The 10,524-nt window shown below is 36.9% G+C and overlaps 1 protein-coding gene across 1 annotated transcript in view; it reads left to right on the top strand.

Moving 5' to 3' along the window:
- Positions 1-10,524, top strand: part of Arhgap42 (Rho GTPase activating protein 42) — a 275,396-nt gene that overhangs the window by 192,543 nt on the left and 72,329 nt on the right. The gene's annotated exons all lie outside the window — the stretch shown is intronic.

Below are 10,524 nucleotides of genomic sequence, written 5' to 3'. Positions count from 1 at the left end.
GAGGGGAGAGGTGGGGAGGGGGGAGGGGGGAGGATGGGAAAGGCAGCGGAGCACAACAGACACTAGGATGGCAATTTGTAAATCAATGGATGTGTAACTGATGTGATTCTGCAATCTATGTATGGGGTGAAGGTGGGAGTTCATAACCCACTTGAATCAAAGTGTGGAATATGATATGTCAAGAAATTTGTAATGTTTTGAACAACCCACAATAAAAAATAAAAAAAATAAATAAATGAATGAAGTAAAAAAAAAAAAAGAAAGTACAAGAGTAGATATTCTTAGAATCCCCACCTTCCTAACTGATGTTGTAGGTTATCTTTTTGCAGCAGGGTTTCCTTGCCAGACAGTGGGGCCACACCAGCAGTAGCCATCCTGCAAAGATGCTTCTCAGGGGGGTAAATGTGCCTAGAAAAAGCTTGCACAGAGCACTGCTGGAGAAACAACCATGCCTGTACTTTAAGTATTGAATGTCTTTCTTATACTACTCAATTGCAGAATGTTTAAGCTGCAAATTACTTCCCTGTCTTGTATGACAGCAAAAGGACCAAGGCCCTGGGGTAGTGAAATGTCTAGGGTTAGAAAACTATTGATAAAACCCAGAGGATGGCTGTGACCTTTTGACAGTGTTAATAGACTTGGCTGAACATAATTCACTCCTTCATTCATTGAGCAATTACACACTGAGCCTTTTTATGTGAAAAGTAACGTTACACTCATGGGATTTCTCAACCTCGGCACTACTAAACTTTTGGTCTGGGTAAATCAATCAAAATCGATGTCTCTGCTTCTCTTGGTCTTGTGGATCTCACTGTCATATCTTTACTTTTGGGTGCCTTGCAATCTGGTTGTAGAAATTAGGCCTTAGATAGAAATACCTGCATGAACACTCACAGTAATAATAATTACTCACATAAAAGGGCAACTTTTTTTACCTTCATTTTTGGTATTTTTGTTTTTATTTTTAAAATATATTTTAAAAATAATTTTGTTTAATTGACATGGTAATTGTACACACGTATGGGTATAGCAGGACATTTTAATATATGTATACAATGTGTAATGATTAAAGCAGGGTAATTGGCATATCTGTCAACTCACACATTTATCTGCTGGAAACATACAAAATCTTCTCAACATCATGAAATATCCCATTAACTGTCATCACCCATGTTTTTCCTACTGTGGTATAGAACATTACAAGTTATTCTTCCCATCCAGCTGCATCCAGTACACAGTAACCAGCCTGTCTCCTTCTCTCCCTGTCCTTATTCTCCATACCATCTGGTAACCACCATTCTAGACTCAACCACCATGAGATCAATATTTTAGATTCCATATAGGAGCAAGATCATGCTGTATTTATCTTTCTGTGCCTCACTAGACATCATGACCCCTAGTTCCGTCTATGTTGTTATGTAGGTTATACAGGTTTTGACCTGCGTTTTCCTGACGATCAGTGATGTTGAAAATTTTAATATACATATTGGCCATTTATGTCTTTTTTTTGAGAAGTGTCTCTTTAGCTCTATTGCCCATTTTTTAATTAAGGCATTTAGTTTGGGGTCTATTAAATTTTTGGAGCTCCTCCTGTAGTCAGGTTTTTAACCCCTTGTAACTGTATGGTTTGCAGATATTTTCTCCTGTATGTTGTCTCTGTACTCTGCTGATTGTTTCCTCTGCTGTGCAAAAGGATTTCAATTTGATATAATCCCATTTTTGGTTCAGTTCCTTGTGCTTTGAAGTTTTTGTCCAAAAACACTTGCCTGTTTCAATGCCTGAAGCATTCTCCATGTTTTACTCTAGTAGTTTCATACTTGGGGTCTTATGCTTCAGTCTTTTTGACATAACTCTTCAAAACACAAACACCCATCTATCTATCCTATGGTCAAAAGTTAAGGAAGGAGGTCAGAGGAAGGCCATAGAGGGCATTCTACAGTACAGGTGAGACCACATGCTGCCCCTGTGAGGGGGAAGGATAGGGCACAGCAGCACAGGTGTTCTGGGAAGTCTTCTGGAAGTTGCCCCCAATTCTTCTCCTCATGTTTACTGATGAAAGCCTGTTGAGTTGGGCATGTCCCTTTGCTAAGAGACTGGGCGATATACTCTTTACTATTGGCAACTATGTGCAGTGTTGTAATTCAGGGGTTCTATTACTGTGATCAAGGATGGAGCTCTTGTCGAAAGGGTTTTTTGATAAAACCATTTAAAAAGAAAAGGATTCCATGAGCTGATACTCAGGAATGGAGAGTTCCTAGAATTGGCCCATGTGGCTTATTATGTGCCAGTAACCAAGACATTTCAACCTATGGGGATTAGTGGGGTGTGTGTGTGGTGTGTGTGTGGTGTGTGTGTGTGTGTGTGTGTGTGTGTGTGTGAGAGAGAGAGAGAGAGAGAGAGAGAGAGAGAGAGAGAGAGATTTTTCCTTTAAAGATTTAAATAGTGGCACTATTTTTGTTGATTTGGGGTTTTAATCTGGATTCTACAGTCTTGCTGACTGAAATAGTTATTTTCCATGAACCTCTTTCCACTTTTTAGGATGAGATTCATGATAATACATTATTTCTTTCTACCTATAAATGTGATATTTCAGAAAAACCCATGATAGAAAAATATAAAAAGGTGACTCAAGAATAAGGTTGTGATTATATACTTGCAAATCACATGCCTCATTTTCCTGATTGTAAAATTATGACTATAACATATTCAATAAAGAACTTATCCTTTGTGTAGATTTTAGGAATGTATGTATTGGTATCGGTCCCCTTTCCTGGCCTTTGGGTCTTGCTGAGAGAGGAACCCAGGCCTAGGACGACTCCTTGTCTCTCTCACATGCTCAGGGCCTGGCTCCAACCACACCTGCACTGTGCCTGCTGTCATGGAAATTGCAGCTGCTCTTGTACAGAGAAGTTTAACAGCATCTTAGCTACTGTTATCACCTGGACTTTTTCTGGAGTACCAAACTGTCAACTCTGGGCTCTCCCACAAGTGTTGGGGAGCAGGTAGTATTGTGAAGTGCAGGACAGTTCCTGATCCACAGACAAGTATTGGTCAGTTAAGGGGGGAACTGATGGAGTTGCTTTTTTTATTTCTTACCTAGTGTACTCTCCTGAGGTGAATATCTACTTGCTATTGCTTTTACTGTAGGGAGTAGAAAAAAAACTACATCTGTCATTTTCAGCCACAGTGCTTGTTCCAAGTACTCTTAAGTAGTCTTTGTCATAGTATCTTATTGTTCCACAGTGTTTCTGCTAAGTCCTCTGTCATTCCAGAAGAGCAAAGACATTGAAATGTCCAGTATGGAAAAATGTTTGGGTAACTTTAATTAGGAAATGTCCTAATTCCATTCCCCAGGAGTAATATTCCAAATATCCTGTCTGGAACGAGGAGTTATGTAACGTTAGGGTCATTCATAATGTCTTGGTTGGTCTGCTCCAATTATAGTCATTCCAAACATCATGTCCACCTTCCCGATTCCAGACCCACACAGACCAAAAGGACTGAGAATCCTGTGCCATCATATACATCAACAGCATGTTCTCCCCAACACCAGCATAGCATTATAGCACTCCAACACCTCCTGTGCTTCCAGTTTTCCCCTCCTTTGTCTCCTCGAATTCTTTCAACCTCTCTCTTCCTTTTATTTCCTTTTTCTGTTTCTTCTCCTCTTTCTGTTCCATTTCTTTCTTTCTCTCCCCACCACCCCATACTCACCCCACTTTTTCCTTTTAAAGGAAACAAAGTTCTGTAGCTAATTTGCTACTTCCTCAAGCTGCATTTTAGTGTGCAAAGAGAAGGAGTTTGGGAACCAGATGGGCTTGATGTTGATTATCCACTCTGCCCCTTCCAGCCTCAGTGATTTTGTTCAGATTATATCTTGGATGATATTTTCATGCTTATAAAATGAGGATTAATTATGCATACCATGTAGGATTTCTGTATGGGTACCTGGTAAGCAAACTATTTTCCAACCACTTTAAAAAGTTTCTTTTTTACTCCTCTAATCTTGGTCATTCAAGAGTGTCGATGTTGTTAACAGATTCAAATTAATGGATGAATTGGTAAAAAACTACTTGTGAGCAAGATGTCAGCATACCCCTAGAAAACATTTTCTTCTCTCCACTCTAATTTTAATCCATTTTTACAAACTTTCCAATTTTTGTGTGTCCCATTTCCTTTAATTATTTCTCCTTTTCTTCTCTCACTTATTAAATATAATTTAATTTCAAAGAATTTAATTACCAAGGAAATACAGAAATTTTTAAAAAATTCAGTAATATGTGAAGGCACATAAATTCTAATCTCAATACTTTTTACTTCATCTCTATTCCATAATCCTGCTTCTCCCCCAACCCCCGCCAGGAAAACACTTGCAATTCTTTTAGCTACCATTTCACTCTTCATTTTCCTAAATACTATATTTACTTTCCTACTTCTTTTTCTCTTCAATTTTAACATTATGAAATTAGCTTTCTACTATGACAGATGAAGATTTAGCATCCTTTTATAGTACGGTAACCACCCCTACTTCATACATAACTTTCCTTCATACACACAGACACAGTTTGCTCGTAGTGTTCACTGTTCACATAACAATTTATAGTTCATAGATAAGCCATAATAATGTCTATGATTACATTGTTTTGCATGTTTTTGCTTTTCCTAAATTTAATAATTGCCTAATACCTAAATTTTGCTTCATTTTCTTTTTCCAAATACACAGATATAATCATAGAACATCTTAATATGTCCAAACACATCAGATCTATTTTATTTTACTTATTTTTTTAGAGATGTTCCTCCCAGAGCTTTAATCTTAACAGGCTCTTTTAAGATTCAAAGCTTTCCTTGTCCCTCTGCTTTCCTGGAAGTTCTGAGTTCCCTTTGCCTCTTTGAGCTCCCCTTTCCCCAGATATCATATCTCACTTTTTGGTTTATTCCCTCAGTACCTCCTTCAGTATCTTCCTGAGAAATTGTACAGGGATAGTAAAAGTTTTGAGACCTTTCGCTTTTATAAATATTTTTATTCTACCCTCAGTTGCAATTCTGTGTCAGCTGGGTATAGAAATGTAGATTGGAATTAGTTTTCACTCAAAATCTTGAGGGCACTTAATTCTTTGATTTATAGCTTCTTGCAAAGCAAATGAGTATCCATTGTCATTCTGATTTCTAATGGTTTTTATGTAAACTCTGTTTTTCCTACTGGTTGCTTTTAGGTTTTCATTTTTTTCCATGGTTTCCTAATATTTTATGGTGGTATGTCTTCTTGGTATCTTCTCATTCATTGTTTAGTATACATAATTATCCAGTTTAATATAGAAACTTTAAAAAAAATCAGTTCTAGAACTTTCCTGTATTGTATTTTAGTAATTGCTTCCCTATACTTTCTTTCAGTAATTTATTACTCACCTGAATGTCCTATTTATTTCCTTATTCATCTTTTAAAATCTAATTTTCTTTTTAAATTAACAGCCCTGTTTTATTTACTTACATTTAATTTACATAAATGATGTTGTGTTATATGCTATTTTTTTTGTATTAAATTTTTCTACCCAGAACTGTTTTAAGATCCATTCACATCTAATATTTCCCTCTAACTTTGTGGTTTACAGCTAATACTTTTTATGTTTCTACTAATGAGCACCCCAGCTGCCCTTATGGCCCAAAGGCAATGCCTTCATCAGCACCCGCGTTCATCTTTTCTTTTGGAATTCTGGGATCATCTTTTGGGGATGTACTCTCAGAAGTTGACTCTTAGGACACCCATATCTGCTGCATAGTAGTGCAACATTTCTCTCTAGGAGTGTTGCACCTCTGCACAGTTCACCAGTAGAACACAAGGTATCTCCACATGTGCTCAGCATATGGCTTCAATCAGCCTTCTAACTCTTGGCAGCATCTAATAAATAAAATACGAATAGCTCATTGATTTTTGTTTGCTTCTCTTCAGTTACCAATGGCTTTGAGCAACCCTTCATATGTTATACAATTTGGTACACAATAAACAGGGTATCCTGTTCTTTGTATTGTCTCTTTCTACCCTTGATGTGCCCTTATTATCTGTTTACATATTATTCTATCCACTTTGTAGTCATGCCTTATACAAATAGGAATCTTTTGATTCCTGAGAATCTAATCACCTGGTTGTGAAGTGATTGGGGAAAAGGGAGATGTGATAGACTGTGATGGCACAAGTACCTAGGAAGAAGTTCTTTAAGATGTCTGTTTTGCAGCAGATTGTGGATAGGGAGTTAATATAGAATAGGCTGGGAAGACCAGGAACCATTGAGTGTAATAACCCACAGGAAGGACATTACTGTTTAAGTTACACTGAGATTCTCAACCAGTGGGACTTCTGAAAATCTCTTTGGCTGCAGGTTACTCAAGCAGCATGTGGTTGGAACATCCTGAAAGCTGGTACTTCCGGGAATGAGAGATGTTGATGCCACACTAGGCTGTCCTTCTAAGAAGGGAATAGATCCCAGATCAGAAGAGGGAGAAATCTACTCTGGGGTGGTTGTTGGGGCTTCCTCTTATTCTTTCTTTTATTTTAGTGTCTAGTGCAGAGATAATTTATTAGAATTTCCTATGTTTAGGAAGTAGAAATTTACCTATTGGTATTTATTACTATTTTTCATACCACTATTTCTAGTGTTATATATTAAGTTGACTTTTCAAAATACATAAATAATGCTTTTGTAGATCATCGTTGTACCAACATAATGGCATTATTAGTTGCATGGAAATTCACAATATCTGAGTGGCAATTATGGCATTGTTGCCTTCCTGAAAATATGATGAATACATCCTAAATGTATGTTCTATTTTTATAAAGAAATATAGAAAATATTTATTTACTTCCTTGGTTTCTAAAATAATTTAACATTAATATAAAAGTTACTAGTAGTGGTACTTAAAATACAGCTTTATAGTAATCTTTTTTATTAATTTGTTCTATTTAGATATACATGACAGTAGAGTGTATTTTGACATTATATACATGCATGGTATATAACTTATTCTAATTAGAATCCCATTCTTGTGGTTGTACATGATGTAGTAGTATTTTATACTAAAAACAATGAAAAAATTGTGATTAGAAAACATGTTAAGGATTTCTATTTGAATTATCTGAACATTGTGGTAGAGTCTGTTCTTCATCTTTGGTACCCTCTTGTGGTCAGTGGAAGGCATTGGGTTAGCCTTGTTTTAATAATCATGTGTATTTTAACACACACACACACACACACACACACACACACATTCTGTGCCTAAAATTTTATATTTGACTTTTTTGTTGCTAGCAGCAGTTCTCATACTGCAGTTGCTAGTTGTGGTTTGTGCTGTAATGTTTTCCTCCCATTCTTTAATGCAGCGTATGAAATGACGGTGTAGCATGACCACAGTGCTTAAGGGATAGTATGATCACTGTGCTCAGGGTAACTGCAGTGTATTTGGGAAACCAACTGATCGTAGACCCAGCAGTAACTTACTTTCAACTGGATACAATTAGGTTTGGGGATTAATTTATCATTTTTAGAACTATATTATATAGTAGTTGCCCTCTGTCTCAAAGTCTTTGTGTATCTACATAGACATGTAACTAGAAACAGTACTATTTTATATATGTTTGCATGTCTTAGAGTATCCCCTGCTACTTCATTTCCTTTCTCTTTTCATCAAGATTATTAATTTACTGTGATTTCAAGTGGTTACCTACTTCAAATGCATTTACTGTGGATTGCACAAGATCACACCAGGATAATATGTAGTCCTCCTCACCCTTTTAAATCTTGCCAGAGAAATAAGAAGCCAGTGATCATGCACAGCATGAAGTAAATATTCATGGGTTATTTTTCATTTCCTTGAACACTACTGGTTTCAGAAAAGTCTTAGTTTGATATCTAAAACAAGTAACAATAGAGAGAAGAGGTAGCTGTACAGGGTTCTGCTGCTAAGTCCAAATAAGACTTGGCTTATGTGAGACTAAATCCTGGTCTTTGAGGGTGGTGAGAGTTGCAGGGAGAAGTGCTTTTTGTTTTCTATAGCATGCCTCCCTAGATTACAGTTGTCCTTTGTGTGGTCTGGCCTTTCATCTCGCTTTTTAATTTTATGCTCCAATTGAGTGGGTTTTTGTTGTCCACATCACTGGAAGCTTTGAGTAGTTCTCTTTTGCTAGCCTGGTTGTGTGAAGGGCCAAGGTTTGAATAAGAGGCCAGGAAATGGTTCTAGGAATGATTTTTGTATTGCCAGAAATGCTAATGTATTGGTGCTGAATTAGCATTTCCAAAAATTTCACCAAACTCTAACTGAAAACAGAGATGCAAGTGTCGTCAGTACAGCTGTGTCCTCTTCTGAAACTAGTTTCTACTTCTTTGCCCAGTGAGAAATTGTGAGTGCCTATTGTCAGATGAAAGTGAGTCACTCTGCTGAAGTGAAATGCAGCTGGTTCCCCAAAGAAGTGCCATTGGGTCTAAGTTGGACTGTTTGTCCTCTGTACCATGGGTAACAGTTTGTTGAGCAAATAGAATGTCTGTGGAGTCCACAGACATTAGAGGAAGAATTCTACTTGCTCATTAAATATTTATTGAGCACTTATTAGATATTCAGTTTGAGGTGCGTGGGCTATCTACATGAAATTCCCTCTTATAATGTAGAACATGGACACCATAAAAGATCCATTTATAAAGATATTTGAGCATTCAAAAGGGGGAGAATTAATAGAAGGGACTTGTGAATGAGGTCTGTTTGAACTGGAAGCTAAAAGTAGCTATAATTTGAGGATGTGGAAAGTGGAAGAAATGAGCATTGATGTCACAGGGAGTGAGTGGCTTTTAGTGGGGGTGGGGAGCATGAATAGGGAGCTCAAAAGCAGTTAGTCAGAGAAACCTCTGGAAAGGAAGGTTGGACAAGTCAGTTGTAGACCCGAAATATCAGATTAAAGAGGAATATCCACTGAGCAAAAGATGAAATGTTCACCAGGGAGTCTGCTTCAGCAGCAGAGTATGTGTCTTCCCATCCAAATGCTTGGGCTTCTGTTCTTTTTTTTTTTTTTTTTTTTTCAGGGAATAGGGTTTGCTACTTCATATTTTGCTATGTAAGTTCCTTAAAACATCTTTTTTGGATGGAAAGACATTTTATCACTGAGCTACATTCCCATCCCTTTTTATTTTTTATTTTTGAGACAGGGTCCTACTAAGTTGTTAAGGGTCTCACTAAGTTGCTGAGGTTGGTTTCAAACCTGCAATCCTCCTGCCTCAGCCTCCGCAGTAGCTGGGATTACAGGTGTGCACCAGCAGGCCCAGCTTTGTTTCTCTTTGTGAGACTACCCTTTTCTCCTTAGGTAATACAAATCCCTGAGCATTTTTACATTTCCCTTGTTTTTTTATAGATGTAATGCTTCAATATACAAACAATAGTCAAAGTACTGACATTATACTTCTCAAATAGCCTAAAACTCACAACTTTTAGAACAAAACCATACTTGCTATTCTTATTCAACTCAATTCTACCAGCTCACCTGCTACAGTTCCACATGTGGAAATAGATCTTGATGTGTTCCTGGAGATATGATTGAGAAGAAAGTTCAGAATGCCAGTAGATAAAAATAGCATTAAGAGATCACTCTGGATCTGATAACCTCAGAATAGTGGGGAAGACCCCCTAAGTTAAAGGTCTTCCTTTCTACCTCCCTCTTTTTTTTTCCATCCTTCCCTCCCTCCATTCATCCATCTGTCATCTTAAAATAACCCTTCTAGGAATTCAAGCATGTAAAGAAACAAAGCACTGTGCATAACCATCATATAATTTGTTTTCTAAAAGACAGTGATTCCTGAAGGAAGGTAGAAATCTGTGTTTTATAAAAGCAGACACTTGACTCAGATTCAGGTGATACAGAGATTGCAGTTCCAGAGACACTGAAATAAAAGGAAGGAATTATACTTCTTTAGCCAGTGAAACTCAGGAGTGTAGTTATAATGTTTGTTTAATATGGGCTCATGAGTGGAAAAGACTTACCTGGTGGGTACAATGTTTATAATTGGAGAAGATTATATTCCCAGATATGTCCTGTTCCCTTTGGTATTTCCCTACATTTGTATTTCTGTGAAAGTATGCCTTAAGTTAATAGGTACAGTTATCCCCTTCCTCCATAGAAGACTTGCATTTTTACAGGTACATCTTCCCCCAGTTTGACACTCCCTACCCCCCCCCAAAAAAAAAAACTGACATTGTAGGAATAAGTAAAAGTCAGATATTAGTTATATTCAGAGTATGTGATTCAAGATGTTGTTAATTGTCTTGATTTGACTTTAAATTTCTTACTTAATTATTTAAAAATACTAGCATTTAAAAAAATCTGTTTTTCTCCTTGTTAAGAATAATTTATTTGAAAATTGGGTATCTTTTCATGGCTGAAAACTAATATGATGCATGAAAAGAGTCAGTGAAAGTAGTTCTGTATATTGGTTATCTGTTAACTCCTCTGTATCACCAAAGATTTAAAAAAAAAAAAAAAAAAAAAAA

The sequence above is a fragment of the Marmota marmota genome, unplaced genomic scaffold (assembly GCF_001458135.2).
Source record: "Marmota marmota marmota unplaced genomic scaffold, marMar, whole genome shotgun sequence".
Lineage (NCBI taxonomy): Eukaryota > Metazoa > Chordata > Mammalia > Rodentia > Sciuridae > Marmota > Marmota marmota.
This window is presented reverse-complemented; position numbering and strand designations above follow the sequence as displayed.